Genomic DNA, 21,017 nt, shown 5'->3' on the forward strand with positions numbered 1-21,017 from the left:
CAAACTACAGTTTTGCCTTTAAAAAAAGAGTAAATGCCCTGTAATTCTCTGTTTTACGCAATATTATTTCCCACTCCACAGTAATTTAACATCTATACCTGTGGCAATATGTTGAAAGAGCAATGAAGGATTAACTGAAGTGTGAGTAAGACACAAATTCATTGATGCGTGAGAAACAGAACGCCCAAATATTTGAGCTGATTCAAAGATGTGCCACCTCAATTCCTGCATCTGTTTATGTATAAGATAAATCCCCTCTCCACTTAGATGTAGAGGAAACAAATCCATCTGATAAGGGACCCCTTGCCCCGACCCCTCACACTTTACTTTGGACGAGGCTACACATTTAGCATAAAAGCTTTTAGTGCACCGTGCCACAGTTGAGGCAGGCTATTGTTAGGCTTTGTGATGGATTATCCTGAGATCCAACTAAGAATGTTAGTGTTACACGCTATAACATTTTTGAATTATTAGGGTTTGTATAAGCAGGGTCATCGGCACTAAATGGGATGTCAATGGGTAAAACACAACACGAAGATAAATAATAAGCACTTTAAATGAGTAACCTGAGTTGCACCTCTGCAGATCCGGGATAAAAGCATTATTTGAACTGAAGGGTGTTGGCTAAAGGGTTAAGAGGACAGGCAAACCGCTCTAATGCCGCCAGGTGTTTTTGACTCGATTTTACATTAAAAACAACATCCATCAGCCTGAGTCGTGTTTTATTTTCGTTTACATCTTTGTTCCAGATTTATGCGGTGCTCTGATGTTGTATTAAAAATGACTTTCTCTTTCCTGTCTATGCGTTATCATTCATCTTCATCAGTTTCACCTGCGTTCCAGTGAGTTATGCTAATTTCCTATACATGGAAAAGGATACCAATATTTTTACAGTTTTAGTGTGGACCACATATGATGTCATGAGTGTTTCAGCCAGTGCTCTTAGTCGTTGTAGTGTAGGTTTTCTTTTCCATTGCGCAATCCACATGGTTATGGAAAATATAGGTTTAGAAGCCTATTTTAAGAAATGTGACTGCCACAGATGAATGCCACATTTAGCCTTAAGCAAAAGTATTTAAAATATTTCGAAAAGAAAATGATGATACAAAATTCTCAAAGTTCTCTTGCTGTGATGGTGTAGTCCATGCTCGCTCTTGGGACAACAGACCTTGATTTTTCACTTACAGCAGCAGTTCAGTTTACCGATGAATTGTAGCTGGGTGCTAAACTGCGTCCGGGCCGCAGTCAATGTTTATGTCTACCAATCAACTGCAGTGTGCTTATGTTATATGGTATTATGGACACAGCAACCTTAAAACATGCCAGGCGTATTCAGAGGGGTAGATTTATGACATGCTGAATTTCAGCAGCACGCTGGAGATGTATGAGAGAGGGTGTTTGTTTTTTCGGTGAAGAAAACCTCTATTGTTTATTCTACATGTGCCTACGGATGATGCCTACATCTTATACAGTTTGTAGGCTTTTATATTCTCATGAATGCATCTATCCGTCCCTGACTCATGTCAAGAGACTTAGTTTTTTGATTTAAAATAAAATCAATGTTTATGATTAAATGCTTTATAGTGAAATTGAGGCATGTTGAACATCTGACTTAAATTATGTTCATGATGCATTTACAATCAGCAGACATTATTTTATAAAATATGAATAATGGAATTATTAAAATATTGTTTTGTGAAATATGGAAATATAAAAGAATAGTGATTAATATATCAGACCAAGAGAGATTAAGTGAAAGATGAAAACTAAAGAAATCATTAACAACCAATCAGAATCTGCATGCTTTGATAAATGCAAGATATACAGTGAATCATTTGCATTAAAATCACTAATTCCAACTGGTCCCTGCATGTTGACAGATAAAAAAACATATGGTGTGAATAGTTGAAGCTTTAGCTATAGAGCTGAAACTAGCACTGTTTACTTGCAAGGTCACTGATTTCTATATCAAAAGATCATTATTTTTGTTTTCATTATTCCTTTCCAAAACAATTTTTTTGTTAACCTTTACATTTTTTTGGATACTGCAAAATGTATGAATTATTATTTGATTTTTGACAACCGTTGTCATTGGATTGTTTAATTTTTTTGTCATTTTCTGGTCAGTGAAAGTTTTTGCAAAGTTTACTTTATTACTTAAAATTACTATATATATATATGAAATAAAAACACAATGCCAGTATAAGACTTAAAAATTAACAGCATTTCACTTTATTAAAAAAGGTACATGCACAGAAAACAGACACCACCCTTTTACAAACCAACAAAGAAATACATTTTAAATAAAATATTTTAATATTTCATATTTACCAGTTCACAGTGACAAAACATGCAGTTTGAGGACATTAGAGGATATCATTTTTGAAATGTATCATTTACTCACCTTCATGTCTTTCAAGCTTTAAAAAGGACACAAAAACGCTGTAATAAGTGTAAACATGGTCTATATGATAAGTACATTATATTCCAAGTCTTCTGAAGTCATTTGATATTTGGTCATTGGACCAAATTGTATGTAATTATTCCTTAAAAACCTTCCACAGTGTGCTGCTCAGTGATGAAATCACTTTTACTGTGTTTTTTCTTCCTTTTTGAAGTTTGAAAGCTCTAGTGACTATTCATTGTAATTACTTGGAAAAGAGCGACAGCAAAATTCTTCAAAGTTTCTGCTTTTGTGTTCCCTGGAAGAAAATCGGTCGTACTGGAACGTATTGGAACAATATGAGGATGAGTAAATGATGACAGGTTTTCATTACTGGGTGAAGTAGTTGTTTCCATCCCGCTTTCTAAACAGGGATCAAGTTTTTGATTTGCTCAGAAGAGCTTTTTTATTCATCAAACTGCATGTGAGCAAAAAGCAAACAGACACTTAATCCTGACAGAGAGAACAACCTGACATCAATTTGTCCCTAGAGGGGACAGACAGCGAGTACTCAGGTCCTCTATCCACACACACACACACACACACACACACACACGCACGCACGCACGCACACAGAGTGCCCCAGTGATAAATCCATAACCAGGTGCTATGTTATAAACGTAATGCTAACCATAGTTAAAATCAAGAGATATCTATATTTATTGTAACTTCTAGACCCCATTCTTTTCCTAGAGCTCTGTACACATGGAATCCCCATCGCGCGGGAACTTTAATGATTGAGAGGTTTTTTGGACTTTCGGAACCCCAAGGGAGAGGTCAGCGGGCCAGAACACACTAGTGCGGACAGAGGGAGTTGCCCGTCCCTTAATCCCAGACTCTCTACATGGCCGTCCCTCAGAAGGAGAGGCCCAGGCCAAGGGGAGCATGGGGGAGTGTCTGGTAGAGGCCTAGTCAAACATCCCCCCCCTTTTTTCCTCTTCTCCATAAGGTAAAAAACCAGCCGAAAACCAAGGGGTGACTCAGAGGACACAGTGTCTTGTAAAACACATGCACTTAATATTAGAGCCATAAAACTTGTTAAATTAAAAGCTATTTTGGAAAATAGAAAGGGAAATATTTATGTGTCTGGCCCATGATAGAAGCCATTTTATCCCAGGGCCAAGGGTCTGCCAGGGCACAGGTAACTACTGTCAACAAGTGAGAAACCCCGTGGTACGAATTCTCAAGTGTGATGTGGTCCTTTTAACAGGTCTGCACAATTCATTTGACTCTGAAAAAAAAGAAAGAAAGAAAGACATGACATATATTAAGACTTGAGGTTAAATTAAGAATTAAGAATGAGGTGAAAATCCCTCTGGGCCGCTGTGTATGGTTCAGGCCTTAGAATAGGGTGAGAGACAAAACAAAAAGAGCTCTCAGTGATTGAAAAGCTGCAAAAAGCAATTATGATGTGAAAATATACAGAGCTCTGGTTGTAGCCGCAGCAAACGCCATAAATCGTGCCGTGTGCTGTGTTTACACTGCGTTGACCTCACAGTGCCCGAACGGATTGATCGCTTTCTATCTGTGCCATGGAGGACGCATGACCTATATAAACACAAAACTGTTATAAGAGAAAAATATATTAATTTTTAATTTTTCTAAAATTATCTTTATTTTTTATTCACTTACAACAAAATTCCTATTTAATTTTCCTAATGATTTTTATTACATAGAAAAGGTTATTTTAAATAATTTACTTTCACTCATATTATTTTTTTCATATGAACAGTGCAATTTTTGGTTTGCATGAAGGTGCCCCTAAATCTTTTGATGCTGCAAAATGCATTGGATGGTTTGCCTTCCAAGGATTTTTCAATCTTTAATGTAAACCAGCAAGTACGTGAAGGAACTCCATAGAGTTTGGAAGATTTATGGACCATTTGATCTTAGAATGGAAAGGTGCTTTAAAGCCCACAAAGGTTTTGGTGTGTGTGTGTGCGTGTGTGTGTGTGCGCATGCCCTTACTGAAACGACAGTGAAAAGCCATCATTATTAAAAATAATAAAAATACAGACGCACTCACACGCCGAAAGACACATGCGCAGACATGCATTTACCCAAACACATAACCAAAATGCACTAAAAATTTACAGCTCTAACATTCCTACAGGGTCAAGCAATTTATCAAATCCTCCACATTCTGGTTTCAATTACACAGCCTATTGTGAAAAGCGGCTATTTTAGCAGGTTCATTTGACTCAGTAGGGGACGCGAAAGCTCTCGGTTAATGCGCCTTCTCCAAAGGCTGCTAGTTTGGGCCTTGCTGAGGAGCCGAGCCGGAGTTTTGCGAGAATAATGGACAGTGGCCTCCCTCTCTCTATCGGCTCTTAACAGAAAGGGCTATGACTGTGGTAGAGAGGTGATAAATCCACGTTTTATTACTGAAGAATTCCACTCTCTCCACAGGCCTGACAGCTCCCCACGTTCTCAGACCCTTTTGGACAATTTCGACACCGTGTCCATCTGGTTCTGATTAAGTCCCAACTGGCCTGCATCGTATCCAGAGACAAGATGGTGAGAGAGAAGAGAGAAAGGCGGCAAGGTGAGAATGTGGAAGAAATGGCAAGAGCCAAAATCAAAAGTGAGATCGACGGAGAGCGACTGAAAGCCAATGCCAACAGCAGAGAGAGCCGTAACTGATGCCCAACATGGGCGTCATTACTGCAACACAGTATTGTTACATCAATGGCCCAACCATAGCCAAAAGACATTATTTGGAGTGAGTATCCAGCTTGTAGCTGGTTTATTAGCCTCTCTTCTGGCACCTGCTCCCACACAAAGCATGGCAGCAGTCTTGCGCCCTCATTCTGCCTCTCTCTATCAAAAGGAATAGTTCACCCAAAATTGAAAATGTCCTTATTTAATCACCTTCATACACCGTCTTTTGTGTGGTTTCTTTTTTCTGTAGAATACATAACATTTACTTTACTATTTACTAGGGATGCAACAAGTATCGGTATTGGGCCCGATACTGTGCTTGTGTACTCATCAAAATGCTCCAATACCAACAACCGATACCACGCATATATATAACTTAGATTACACATTTCAGTTTTACTCAAATTAGGGTGATTCAAAAATGAGTACACCCCACAACAAAAACTTCTGCATCTAGTACTTTGTATGGCCTCCATGATTTTTAATGACAGCACCAAGTCTTCTAGGCATGGAATGAACAAGTTGGCGACATTTTGCAACATCTATCTTTTTCCATTCTTCAAGAATGACCTCTTTTAGAGACTGGATGCTGGATGGAGAGTGAAGCTCAACTTCAGAATTCCCCATAGGTGTTTGATTGGGTTCAGATCAGGAGCCACTGAATCACTTTCACCCTGTTCTCCTTCAGAAATCCAACAGTGGCCTTGTGTGTTTAGGATCATTGTCATGTTGGAAAAGTGCATTCTTTGTATTCCTCACCTTTGCGACGCCATACAGTTTTGAAGCCATCAGTTCCAAAAACATTTATCTTGGTCTCCACACTCCAGAGTATAGAGTCCCAGTAGTCTTCATCTTTGCCAGCACGGGCCCTGGCAAACTCTAGGCGGGCTTCTTTGTGCCTGGGCTTTAGGAGAGGCTTCTTTCGTAGACGGCACCCATGCATGCCATTCCTCTGCAGTGTACGCCGTATTGTGTCACGGGAAATAGTCACCCCAGTTTGGCTTTCTACTTCTTTAGATAACTGCAGTGAACTTGCATGCCGTTTTTCTTCAACCCTTCTCATCAGAAGACGAGGTGTTAACTTCCGTGGACGACCTGGACGTCTCTGTGAGATGGCTGCAGTTCCATCTTTTTAAAATTTTTGTACCACTTTTGCTACAGTATTCTGACTGATAAGTAAAGCTTTGCTGATCTTCTTGTAGCCGTCACCTTTCTGGTGTAAATAAATTATTTTCTTTCTCAGATTTTGAGACATTTCTCTTCGATGTGGTGCCATTGCTGACAGCATGAAATGGGAAGGGGTTTTAACACCCCTTTATAGTCAACTGTCTGCTGGACACCTGTGTAATGAATAATTAGACTCACCTGTGGTTGAATTCCTGTTAAATTAGACATTTGTAGTCTAAAATTTAGCTTTGCTCCAGAGACTTTCAGTGGGGTGTACTCATTTTTGCATCACCCTAATTTGAGTAAAACTGAAAACTTTGTTCTCTAATTTATATTATTAACCTTACTTTCATGTTATAAGTTAAACAGATGTTATATAAAACTTAGTCTTGTCAACATTTTGGAAATTGTTTTTGTGTTCATTGAAATATTGTTTAAAATGTTACTTTTCAAAGGGGTTGTACTCATTTACGCTGAGCACTGTAAATGTATCGAATTAAAAGAATGCTAAACAGATCAAATATTTACGCCCATATAGCTGCTGTGCGAAAGCTGATAAGAGAACGCGGAGCGTATTGAGTGGCACAGACGCATTTCCCTTTGCGTACATCCCTTTTTCACAGACATCGCTGGAAAGTTTGTAGTTCTGTCGGATATGGCAATAGCATAGAAAGTACAATGAGGAGCATATTACTAACGTTATCTGATGGTAAAGAGAGAGAGCGAAGGTGGTACAGTAATCACATGATGTTTTCAAGACATTTTCTGTGCCCAAACATCCAAAGCGCGCGCCCAGAAAGCTGCCTGTCAGACTATATATATAGTAGCCTATTAAATCGCTTGAACGTACAAATTCCCACAAAATTTTGTCAAAATGCCGGTATAAGTAAGTATCCTTGTGAAACATAGTTGGTTATGTCTTAAGTGAATGTAAACAGTTGAGAAAGAAAACACGTGTGTAACAGTGTGTTGGATATGTGGAGCTCTTAAAGTGACAGCAGCCTAATAAACCTACTGCTGTCTTTGTCCTCAATGTTACTCTAACTACAAAAGACAAAGAGAAAATTACTCAATGCTTTTGACTGGCTGAGCCCTGCTTGAGCAGCTCTAAATATTCACTGTGCTATTAAATTAAAGATAAAATATGATAGAGCAATAATATGAACAGTGAAAGTAACAGTAGCTCCTACAATACATTTAACTAGTATAATTAGACATGAAAATAACTGAAGGAAATATCTATTGGCTAAGCCAACTAATTTGATTCATACTCTTTTGGTTTCTTTGCCTAGAATTTTTTAAAAATAAAAATGCAATGAAAATACAGGTATCAGTACTCTGTATCAGCAAGTACTAAAAATAAGTATCGTATCGGACTTGTTATGGAAAAAGTGGTATCGGTGCACCCCTACTATTTACTAAAACTCATTCTGAATATTCAATCTGCTACATCATGTTTGACCAAATGGCGATTTCAAAAGTAATCAATGGACCATTTTTTAATCTGAACATTGAATTTTTCCTTTAGGTAAACTACCTTTAAAAGGAGGTTGCTGTTCAGATAATCTCACCAAATCATAACCCAAATATTTCCCTAAGCAAAACTCACTGACAGCATCTGGCCAACTCTCACCACAACAACCTTCACTCCCATATCACACTGATTAAACAGTCATCAGCACTCAAAGGTTAACCAGCCTCTATTCTTCCCACAGAAAATGCCAGTGGAGATGGATTAAAGGAATAAACACCGTATTAAAGGATACTGTACAATCCAGTGCTTATTTCCCACAATGGAATAGGGAGGTGATGTGTATGTGCATGTGTGTGTGTATGTGTGTGTGTGATGGGAAGGGAGGTGGGGCAGATGGTGGAGGTGTCATGGTGTGTCTGACCCTGTGGAGACCCCACGCCTCATCAGACGATGAAACTCACCTACGCAGCTCGGCCTTTTCTCTTGAAGAGGTTTCTCTGTAAAAATAGTATTAATAAAAAACAGATGTGGACATGGACAGCCGCAGTCCAGCACTCAACATGTGCCTCAGATTCTCACAATGAAAGAATACTTCTGCATATATACAGATTAATAAAATGAAAAATCATCATTCAGCACCTTTATACCCAAGTGATGAATAATGATTTTATGAATAGCTGTATCTTTTTTTGCTATAAATTCAAGTGAAAATGAAAACCTAGATTTTTTTTTTTATTATTATTTATTTACACTGCATGATAATTTTACAAATCATTACACAGACTATAGAGATCATATAATATGGGAGAGTTTAGCTACTGTTTGGGACGAGGATGCATATAACTGTGGAATAACAATATCATTAAAAGCCAGACCGGACAAATAAATCATTATTGCCATTAATGTCTGCTAGCCTATTCAAATAGGCTTCTCTTTCCTAAAGTCTACCATCTGTGTGGGCTTGTGTTATATTCAAATCACCATAATCAACTTTGCTGTGCATGCTGCATCTGGAAACAATAATTAATGGCATTGTTTAAAACCTAATTTTTGCATCCTTGATAAATGAATAGATTGTTAATGGTATCATTTGAATAAAAAATGAAAGCTTAAAAAAGCATATTAGCAGGAGGGGACTGGGTGCGTGTTGATCCGCAATGAAAAACGCTCCAATCTGTGCCATGTTTACGGTTATTTTGAGACAGGGAGCGTTGTAATGGCATTCTTTAAAGGAAATCTTAGTTCAATAATCATAAAAATAAAAATGAGATAAGAAAGCTATTTCATGCACCGGCATCACTCTGTCTAGAATTCCTAAAGAAATGCAATCAAGCCTCTGTCATCACCTGCCATTTGAGCCTTATTCATGTCATATCATCATTTCGCCCCTGCAGAACTAATTTCACACAGCCTCCTGATTTTTATGCTTTGGCTTTTCAAAGAATATTTATCATAATCTTCCATTTCAGGTTTTGTAGTGTATTCCTTTTCTTTGAGGTGAACCATATTGTGGGATTAGGTGATTTTTATGAGCAATTATCAGAAATGACAAGCTTCTAAGAAATCTAAGAAACTCAAAGCAAATGAAGTGACAAAATAAATGATTAAATAAATCATATTTCCTTGATTTTCATAGGTTCAGGAAATAGTAAAGATTGTTACTGGGAACTCAAAGGCCCAATTAAATATGATGGATCACACTGCTTGTGATTTTATCCGCTATTGATGAGTGTGAGCTTTGGCTGCAAGAAAAACAGAAATGCAAGAAGCAGAAACGTTACGTCAAACTATATCAATTCCCACTTAAACTCGGTGACATGCTTCTTAAACTGAATGGAAAACTGAATTTAACACATAAACACTCCAGATTTGTTTTAACACAGATATGACGCAGACTGATACGTCTCCTGTAAGCAGCACTCGGACTGCGATGACATTGATTATGATTTTCAGCCTCTCTGAGGTTGATCTGCCCGCCAGCACAGTCAGACTGACCTGCTAATGCCATATGTCTAGAGTAAGAGCTTCTAAAGGGAAATCTGACTCTGGTCAAACTCTGCTGCCTGAACTGTGGTAAAATCACTCTGCCTGGTGTTATTTCTGACACGCCGGCCACTATTTTTTGAAAGTTTGCGTTGACAGAGATTTTAAATCAGCCTGACACAGCTTCATGAATGCTCCAAAAGCGTTCACAGGTGAGCTCAAGACAAGCACAATTTACGAGTCAGGTTGGAGAGCAGCCTCACAGAGATGGGGGAAGTGTGAACAAATTAATTTATTTTGGTAATCTCTCTCTCTCTCTGCCTCTCTCTCTCTCTCTTTTTGCTGTCTTTGTCAAAATGAATGACAACAATTTGGCTGAGGATCTGGGATGTGCAGGCAGCATTGACAGGCGAATTATCAGGGGCCCAGCGCTCCTTATTATCAGCGGAGAACTCATCAGAGGTGCGGGTCCAGGAGTCCTCTCTGCTGTCACTATCTGTCAGTAGGACAAGCTCTGCTGCAAGGGCCAGCTGACAGGTCATTTCAACAATAACAATTACTCCGATTACTGGTGTCATAAACAATTCACCCAAGGCAGAGCAATAACAAAGCTTTATAATTCACAGCCACATAAATAAATGCCAGCAGGTAACAAGTAATTTACCAGAGGAATGGATCCCAATACATGACGCGTTTCATTGTTGCGGGGTAAATGAAAGCCAGGCGCTGGAAACATACATGATAACAAGAAACAGGAATTCAGCCATTAGAGAAATTACACGTTCAACTACTGCACAAGGTGCAGTGTGCAACATTACAATACAGTACAATAAAAAAGACGATAGATAGATAGATAGATAGATAGATAGATAGATAGATCATAGCCTATATATTAGCAAAATTTACAATATTAAAATATTACAAACATTATATCGTATATATGCACTGATATTTTTAAATATATATTTTTTAAACTATTAAAAATACGCTAAAATGTAAAATACTGTGAAGTGACTGATATAATGCGTATATGGCAGCGCGTTTGATTCGGACAGACATCAGCTATCCGCCCTGCAGCACTTCAACAATTCCAAAATCCCTAATGAGGAGAGCTGTTGAGCAATTAACACATGTCAAACTCGCCATCATCAGGTGCCTCTCTAATTTTCTCACTAGGGCTGCATTTTTCTTCTCTTTTTTTTCTCTTTCTGTGTGTCTATACCCGCGGGCACGTACGTGGGAGTCAGATTCTGCTCTGCTGATTTCTGTTGTTCTGTCGCGCGCACTGCTCTTCTGTGATCACGAGCTCGCGAATCCTTCTCTCGACACTCGATTTCTGTCTTTTAGAAGCAGTGAAATGAGACGGATGCTTAACGAGAAATAATCGCAGCCCTCGCGATGCCCATCGACCTCATTGCTGACAAAAACACCCTCAAATGACATTTCTACAGGGTAAAATGATTTACCTCAAAATCATGTGCAGTTTCCAGTGAATTTTACAAAACATTTTCTCTTGTTTTGATGTTAATATTCTATTCTATTCTATTCTATTCTATTCTATTCTATTCTATTCTATTCTATTATTCAATGTAAAGATGCGCCAACATTAATAAATAAATATTAATAAGCATTATTATTAATGTAGAATAAAACAAAATATATATTATGAAATATAATAGACTTTGACATGATTAGTCCCTTTTAATGTCACCTGTTAAGACGTAAAGCATATTCTCGCTTTGTCAAATAATTCGATTTTCAAATAATTTACAAACACCTCAAATCAGCCCTCAGTCAACTTTAAACGAGCATTTATATTAAAAACGACACATAGGCTAGCTAATTCCAAAATGTTTAATAATAAAATCCATTGAAATTATAAAATGATGCTTAACGAAAAAAAAAAACACGCATGAAAATGCAAATATAATATCAGTTAAAAGGATAAAATATTACATTTCTGCCCTCTTCCCAGCAACATAAAAGAGTGAGAGAATCAAACCCGAGAAGAACGACACGCTTCAGAAATCTGTTGATGACTCTCCACAAATTCAATTACTTGAGAAATTACAGCTCTTTTATATAAAGCAGAGAAAATCGATTCTGATTATGTTTGTTATAAAATTACATTGCCTTCATTTTCTTAAATGTAAGCAAATTAATTAGCAACATACATAGACATTACATATTCAATATTTATTAGAAATGTATGTACTTTAGTGTAAAAATAAAACCATACAAGTAAGTAATCATAAGTTTGTAATAGCAATAAATAATTTAACCAAAAAGAGAAAATCACACCTTTAATTATTTATAATAGCCATAACTGTAAACATCACATTTTTTTTCCGTCAGCTTATTAACAAATGATTTGAGTTGTAAGCATTGGTTTACCATGCCTAAGAATTAAATTTACAAATTAATGTGCCAAGATTACATACAGCAAAACACTCCATCATTTTTCTGCCAACATTCCATCCTATCCATAAGGATGCTCCTGACATTTCTAATTATTTCAACTAAACCTGATTGAATATATCTAGAGGAATCACGATCCAGCTTCACCCTGACTTCTGATTAACTGAACTAGTTAAGCACAATTCCACGGGGTGTAATTGAACAAAAGCCCATTGCCTACAGTGGAGGATGAGAAAATGTGCTTTTGTTACCAGTCCTCAGATGAGAGAGATAGTAGAGCTCATCCTGGTGCTGGTTTGGGGAGGGGGGGACTCGCTCCTCTCTCAGTCAGCTGCAGTTCGTCTTCTCTTCTTGGACCACCATCCTTTTTGGGTTGTGCATCTCATTTGCATACATTTGTTTCCAGCCAAGGAGGCCTTCAGCTCATTAAGGCGTTCTCTTACAATCTCCCAGAATCCTGCTGCTCCCAGCCACTACCTGCTGCGGAACGAGAACACTGCTAGGCGCAGGGGGAAAAAAAAGAAAGAAAAGAAAAGAAAAAGGAGAGGGGAAGAAAGCAGAAGGGAGGGGGGAAAAGGCAACACGTTCTTCAGTCCAAAACAAAAGACGAGGGCTGGTATAAAGGAATCCACTGTGTGTGTTTGTGCCTTGTTTTCTACTCTCCCTTGGAAGCGGGCACCGTTTTGTGTTAAGTAGCCTCCTGTCATGACAGATACCTCTGTGGGTCAAGAGTCAAAGTTGAGGGGAGGGTCAGCAGCACAACATGCGAGCCAAGTGCTGAACTGGATACCTATCTGCCAGTGGACAGCATTGCCGCTTGGGTGTTTTTTGTAAAGTACACTCTTAAAAAATAAAGGTGCTTTATTGGCATCTATGGTTCCATGAAGAACCTTTAACATCCACAGGAGCTTTCCACTGATTGCACAAAAGGTTCTTTGTAGTAGAAAAAAGGTTCTTTTGATTTTTTAAATGTTCTTCACACTAAGAAAAAAAAAAAAAAAAGGTTCTTTTACAGAAAGGTTCACAGAAAGGTTCTTTGGGGAACCAAAAAAAAAAAAAAAGGTTGCTGTGAAAACCCCACACCTTGCATTTGGGGGTGCATGTGACTCTAAAACATATATGAGGGTATAGAAAGAGGAAGAAATTGCATTGTTCAAACATTCTCTCTCTCTCTCTCTCTCTCTCTCTCTCTCTCACACACACACACACACACATTGGGGTTCCATGTTTTATAGGGACATTTTTATACTGTATTAATGGTATATTCTGTCCCCCTACCCCTAAACCTATCCATCACAAAACACTTTTTGCCATTTTAGATTTTCAAAAAAAGATAATTCTGTATGAGCTTTATAAGTATAAGAATATGATTTTTAAGTTACCTCATGGGGACCAAAAAAATGTCCCCATGAGGTCAAAATTTACTGGTACATGTGGGGACATTTGATCCCCATAACATACACTCTAAAAAATGCTGGGTTAAAAACAAACCAAGTTGGGTTGAAAATGGACAAAACCAGCGATTGGGCTGTTTTAACCCAGCGGATTTTTAATTTCCAAACTATTTTGGGCTCATTTTAAGCCAGCAATTTTTAAACAATAGTTGGGTTAAATAAAATTGCCCAGGATGTTGGGTAAATATTTAACCTAACTGCTGGGTTAAAACAACCCAATCACTGGGTTTGTCCATTTTCAACCCAACTTGGGTTATTTTTATCCCAGCATTATTTTTGGAATGTAGGGAATACCACAGTGTAAAAAAAAAAAAAATCATAATTTGTTATCACAACATATTTTCCTTTGTCATATCAACTTAAATATTTAATGTGATTCAGATAACATAATATTTTGAGTTTCTGTTGATTAAACCAATCACACTCATTGTATTAACTCAAATTTTTAATTTCAATGAACTCAAAATTTTAAGGCAACCAGGTAACTTTTTTTTTTAAGTTAAAACATGAATTCTTTTTTACAGTGCAGGAACACACACACACACACACACACACACACACACACACACACACACACACACACACACACACAAACCCTACAAACCTGTAGCAATTTTTACATTATTAAAAGTAAATGTGAATGGTGCTGTAGATTGCTGCTATGCAATTGTTAGGGTGCTTTGGGTTGTTTTTAGCACATTGCTTCTTTGGTTGCTAAGTGGTTGTTTACTGGCCCAGTCTAATAAGTCTCTATATGCTGTATTGGTTTCTAGAAATGCTCCAGCTCCCTCCTTCCATGTCAGTCTGTGAGCTTTTTTGTTTCCAAGGTAAAAATTGTAAGTCTGATTGCTTGGAAAACTAGCATACCTCTTCTCAATAAGCCGCATGATTTGAGGTATCATTCATGTCAGTAGCACAGATGGTGTTGGACAAGATTCAAACCAAAGTATAGTTCTTAGTGTTAGGGGTTTGTTTAAATCCATATCCCTGAGTATACGAGAAAGAGTAATAGTGATGCTTGCCTTAGCAAACACCACTAATAAACAGTCCATTGAGTCTGAAGGCAAGGGTAAATGCTGATATGGGGTGAAGTGCTGGAGTGACTTGAGTTTATTTAAAGCATGACGACCCCTGGCCAAAACCTGCTTCAGTGGAGGGATGAATAAAATTTTAATGGCTCATAAAACACAGCAATTCCTCTCAGTGCGTTTTTTGACCGCATTATTCGTGGCCGCGCCGTGTCGCCTCTTTTTGTCTGCAAAGTGAAAAGCTGCAGTGAGTGGCCACGGCTGGAGCTCTACTGGCATGAAGAGAGGTGGGAAGAAAAGGAAAGCCATGAATACGACGGCATGATTAGTGGAGGGAAAGAGACTTTCACACGCGCACACACACAAGTACACGTTTACTTATCTAAATGAGCACATACCAGAGACTTCTATTGTATTACACTCAGCTAAATATATTTTCTATCCCCTAAACCTTTTTTGCATTTTACGATTTTTATTAAGGCATTTTTTAAAATGTGTTTATTGAGCCGTTTTCCTCACGGGGACGGTTGTCTGTAGGTGATTTCAAGTTTTACTATCCTAGTGGGGACATTTGGTCCCCCTTTGTGGGAAAATTTTTTTTTTAAATAACAAAAACACTTTATTTTGAACATGATCAGTGTTGGGTGTAAATAATTACTAAGTAATCTAATTTGAAAAAATAAAGTAAGGGACTACTCTTAATTTTTCTATAATTTAATTAGTTACTTCTAATGTAACTGCATTAAATACTGTATAGACTCTACAACAATTCCACATAAAACAATAGTGGATTTAACATCAAACTTTAATGTTAAAATGTATGTTTTTAATATAACCTTCTCCCTTTACACACTTTGGTCAGTTCAAAAATAATTTATGCAATTGAATATGGTTAATTTGAAAGAATTAAAAGAGCAGTTTCATGTCTATCCTTGTATTGTTCATCTGGTCGAGGTTGATGTGGGATTTAGAAAGTAATTAGTAGTAAGTAATCCAATACTTTTTAGAGAGAGTAATTAGAACAGTAATCTAATTACAATGTTGAAGATGTAATTAGTAGCTAATGAATTACTTTTTTAGAGCAACTTATCCAACACTGAATATGATATAGTTACACATTACATGTACTTACTATAGTAAAAACGGTAAATTTGGCATAATTACAAGCAACTAAACCTAAACCAAACCCGGTTACAATTTATTCTACAAAGTAATTATTACATATGTTACATGTAGTTACTATAGTATTAACTATAAATTATGCATAATTACATGCAACTAACCCTAAACCAAACCCTAACCCTAGTACATGTAGTTAATTAATATTACTCACTACTTAAATGTATAATTACAGTGTAACAAAGACACCTTAAAATAAAGGGTTGCGCTTTATTTTAAGGTTTCCTTGTTACAGTGTAATTATACATTCAAGTAGTGAGTAATATTAAGTAACTGCATATACTTACTATAGGGTTAGGGTTAGGATGAGGGTTTGGTTTAGAGTTAGCTGCGTGTAATTTATAGTCATTACAACAGTAATGTTGCATGCGTAACAATGGCACTAAAATAAAGTGTTACCAAATAAGTGTAACCCTAACCCTATTTTAAGTACATGTAGTTAATTAATATTACTCTGTACTTATTTGTGTAATTACATTGTAACAATGTCACCTTAAAATAAGGTGTAACCTTATTATTTATTTGTTTATTTACTTACTTATGAATCAATAATCCAACTGTCCCCAAAGGGAAATTTTTGTCATATTTAGCTTACTACTAAGAACAAGCTAAACCCAACACACATAAAGATAAAGAGTAAAAACTGTCACTTTCAAAAGCTTTCAGATGTAAAGCCAGTAGGCACAAGCACAATGGGAGGGGGTGGGGGTTAAAAAAATCAAGCATTGTCTCTTGATTAAAAAACCCTCTCAGCCATATTCATGTTTGCTCCTCCCATGACATGCGCCATTTGCTTGCATGGAAATGGCCCTGGTGTTGATTCACTCACCAGTCGAGCTGGCCCGGGGGCTGGATAAATAAACATGCATCTGTTGTGTTATTTAATGCTCTGCATCTTAACTGTTGGGTCCGAGTCTGCAGGCTTCACGAGGCGCAGCTCAGCCGCCCGTCTGCCCTCAGCACGACAGCTAATGCTGTTAGCATAGCGGCAATCCATCATTCTCTGTATGCGTGTGTCTGAGAAAACGTATGAAAGAAATAGAGATGTAAGCTGGATCTCCCTGTGTGCTTGCTTTCAGAGTTTGTGTGTATTAGGGGATTATGGAGAGCGGGTGTCAGACAGGACTCTATATCCCTGCTCAGTGTCAGTGCTCACCACGGCTGCTCAAGGTTTCAGCTTTTCGCCGAACACTTTAGGGGTTTGTTACGAAATGTCGGGGCTGTAATTTATTTTTATTAATCAGTTTTTGGCAGGTATGCTGCATATCTGAAATATAGTGTGTTGTAATTTAAGTTTATTACTTTGAGTTTGGTTTGCATTGTTTTGAATTAAAAAAATACATTAAAGTTTGAAAGTCTCCAACTGATCCAAAATCTAATTAAGCGCAATGAAGTCATCATAATATTTGCATAGAGAAATGCAATTGGTAGTCTTTCGTACATCTATTTGCATAATGAATTGCAATTAGTCTTTTCTTTTTCACATTTATCCCTTTACTTTGTATATCAGTTTTGCATGTTACTCTCCCTCACACGTTAAAATTATATTAACTTTTCTGTCTAAATTTTCTCTTAAAACAATCAGTTGTTTCCTTCAGCACTGTAAAAAAAATGTTTTCATGATTTGTTATAAAAAAAAATTTCTTTTGTCAAATCAACTTAGATAATTAATGTGGTTCAGATAACATAATATTTTGAGTTTCTGTTGATTAAACCAATCGCCTTCATTGTATTAACTCAATTTTTTTGAATTTCAATGAACTCTTAACTTTTTTAAGTTAAACCAACAATTCTTTTTTGCTGTGAGGGAATACAAATATATTTATATTTAAATCCAAACACACTACTGGTCAAACGTTTGGAATAATTGTGATTTTAAAAAATGTTTTGGAAAGAAGTCACTTATGTTCACCAAGGCTGCATATTTGAGCAAAAATACAGTGAAAAACAATAATATTGAATATTGTAGGATCATGTGACACTGAAGACTGAAGTAATGATGCTGAAAATTTAGCTTTGCCACCACAGGAATAAATTACTTAACTCAAATATATTACAATAGAAAACAGTTCTTTTTAATTGTAATAATATTTCACAATATTAATGTTTTTACTGTATTTTGATCAAATTAATTAAGCCCTGGTGAGCATAATTATATATATATATATATATATATATATATATATATATATATATATATATATAATTAAACTCCAAAGTTCACTGAAATGAACATAACTGAGCATTATTATTATTCAGACCTTTCTAATGATGATAAATAGACCCAGTGCTTTGGAAAATTAGCATGGAGGTTTGTTTATATGAACAGAATTTGTAGACAAAAAGGTTTATACGTTGGTTTTAGATTGTTTGTGTATACGGAGGACTAAAGCCCTGCTCTTGAACTGTGGATCTGCTCAGGTCGTGAGACTGTAAATATACAGGCAGAGACCTGAACCGATAAATCTCTCTGTGCAGTGCTCGCCGTCTCTTGCACACACACACACACACACACACACACACACACACACACACACACACACACACACACACACACACACACACACACACACACACACACACACACACACACACACACACACACACACACACATCTCTATAATGTACTGGAACTCAAACTCGTCCCAAACCCACAAACATGACCTGAACTGTGTTAAGAACAGCGACTGCATACAAGTTACTTATCTGTTTCTCTCATGCAGCCTATAATGACATGTAGCATGATGTCTAAAGTGATATGGATATTTGACACTCTTTTTTATTTTTCATAATTTGTTATAAAAAAATGCATGTGGTATCAATATATTAGGAGTTAAAAAGCATTTTGCCAAACCATAATGAATTTCCAGGGAGGATTTTATCCTTTGAAATATATTTATTTGTTTTGTAAAACTCCCAGGGTCTTAAATTCATTTGTGTTTTCTCAAGGGCACATATACAAAAGTGAATAAATGGAAAGGCATTTTATCATATTTTTGGCATCCTTATTCACCTAAGACACGCTGTGACAGTTCCAGTTTGATCGCAGGCCATTATTCCATACTCTTTTTAAAATAATTTATCATAAGAGAAATACAAATCTTACACACAACAAATGTGATTCTCCTTGAGTATTGTCATTTTAATTTGTTTTCTTCTTTCATTTTTATTTTTTCCCTCTAAGCTGTGAACGCATGTGTTGGGCAGTGTGTAATTTTAATTGATTTTCTTTTGTTTTTCTTCTCTTATTTACCATTTGTTTGGATTCACCGTGCGAATAAACATCACCTGGTGCCTGGGCTTTCTTTGTCTCTTGCACAATGCACAAAATCTCAAGGCGCTTTAACGTTACCCTGGCACAATAAAAAAAATTAATAAATAATAATAAAAAAAGAAAATTATATATGTATATATTACAAAGTATTATTAAAAAATAAATTTTGCGAAAATATAGAAATAAAATATAAATGTTACAAAAAAATAGAAATTTATTACAGAAATATAATTTGATATTATTATTATTATTTCCCTTGCACAATAAATAACTGAATAAATAATAATAATAATAATAATAATAATAATAAAAGAAAATTATGTGTTTATATTACAAATTAAGTATTAATAAGTATTAATAAAATATCAATTTAGCAAAAAAAAAAAATTGAAATAAAAATATCAATTTTGCAAAAAAATATACAAATTTAATACAGAAATTTAATTATTACCCTGGAACAAATTATATATATATATATATATATATATATATATATACACACAGTATTAATAAGTATTAATAAAATATCAATTTTGCAAAAAAAAAAAAAAATATTATTATATGATTTTTTTAAGTAAACAAATAGTCACAGTCATTTATTAAAATTAAATTCATTTCAATAAATTTAAAGATTAAAAAAAAACCCTGAACATAAATGTCTTTTGTATCCAGCAATTAGAAAGTGTAGCACAGGGTCTCCCGACACACCACTGCCTTATCTCACTCACTGCTGCAGCAACAACACACTGCGCTGACCTGATGTAAAACACTCTCACAGAGCTACTGTTGTTGTGTGTGAGAGACAAAGCCCCTGCTGCCCCCTACAGCCCCCCGTTATGACATCACTGCCTCAATGTTTTCACACAACAAACCCTATGACATAAAAAGACAAATTACTAGCCCGAACTAATGCTTGAAAGTGGAGGAAAGTAATTACAGTATACCAAAACACACTTAAGTAAATATTGACTCCACAGCATATAGTTCAATACAGCAGTCATTTATAGATTAAGCAGTGGATCTTTAAACACACATATTTTTAAGGCTGTGATGTCTGTAATGTGCTCATTAGAATTCATTGTATTCACACAGTTAGCAAGGTCACCACTTTGTATTGAGCGACGAGTACCGGAAGAGAGAGAGAGGAACTGTCTAAAAGTAATTGCTTTGATTCAAGCACACTAGAAGACCTTGAACCTGTAACTGAAGTTTAAATCACCTTATGGAGAGACTGCTGTCCTTTTCAGGAGATGAGCTATAATGAGTGTTGTTACAGCGCTCCTGCAGAGCTGCTTCATATTACAACCATTTCAACACTGATATAAATGATGGAACATCACATAACTATAGATGATATATTTAACTACACACTTAACATGGTAGGTAAAAAAAAATACACTTTTCTACATTTCCAGAATGAATGTGTGCGCTGTGTTCCTCTGCAGAACTCACTAGCACAGTGATTGGGTGTTGTGGATGGTTACCAGGGTGTTGCTATGCAGTTGCTAAGGTGTTCTGATTTTTAGTGCATTGTTTTGTGGTTGCTAGGGTGGTCTGAATGGTTGCTAGTCCAAGTTAAAATACAAAAAAGTTTTTCATCATTATCCACAACATGAAACTCATGGTATTACCACCTCTCTCACATGATTTAATATACCATTCATGTCTGTAGTACAAAGTTAACAATTAGCGTTACTTAGAGAGTTTTGTTTAGGTCCCTATCAATAATAGGGTAGGTTTCATTTGTTAACATTAGTTAATCAAATGAATTAAAGTGTTAGTTCACCCAAAATTAAAAATTCCATCAATAATTACTCACTCTCATGTCGTTCCACACCCATAAGACCTTCGTTCATCTTCGGAACACAAATTAAGATATTTTTGATAAAATCTGATGGCTCCATTGCCAGCAAGATAATTAACACTTTCAGATGCC

At 36.3% G+C, this 21,017-nt stretch overlaps 1 long non-coding RNA gene across 1 annotated transcript in view; it reads right to left on the minus strand.

The window, feature by feature from the left end:
• Positions 1–2,288: 2,288 nt before the first annotated feature.
• LOC127525277 (uncharacterized) overlaps positions 2,289–21,017 on the minus strand; it is a 72,638-nt gene continuing 53,909 nt past the window's right edge. Inside the window, exon 3 of the long non-coding RNA XR_007933301.1 lies at positions 2,289–3,674. This is a non-coding gene — a long non-coding RNA (uncharacterized LOC127525277). The remainder of the gene's footprint in view (positions 3,675–21,017) is intronic.

The sequence above is a fragment of the Ctenopharyngodon idella genome, chromosome 13, assembly GCF_019924925.1.
Source record: "Ctenopharyngodon idella isolate HZGC_01 chromosome 13, HZGC01, whole genome shotgun sequence".
NCBI lineage: Eukaryota > Metazoa > Chordata > Actinopteri > Cypriniformes > Xenocyprididae > Ctenopharyngodon > Ctenopharyngodon idella.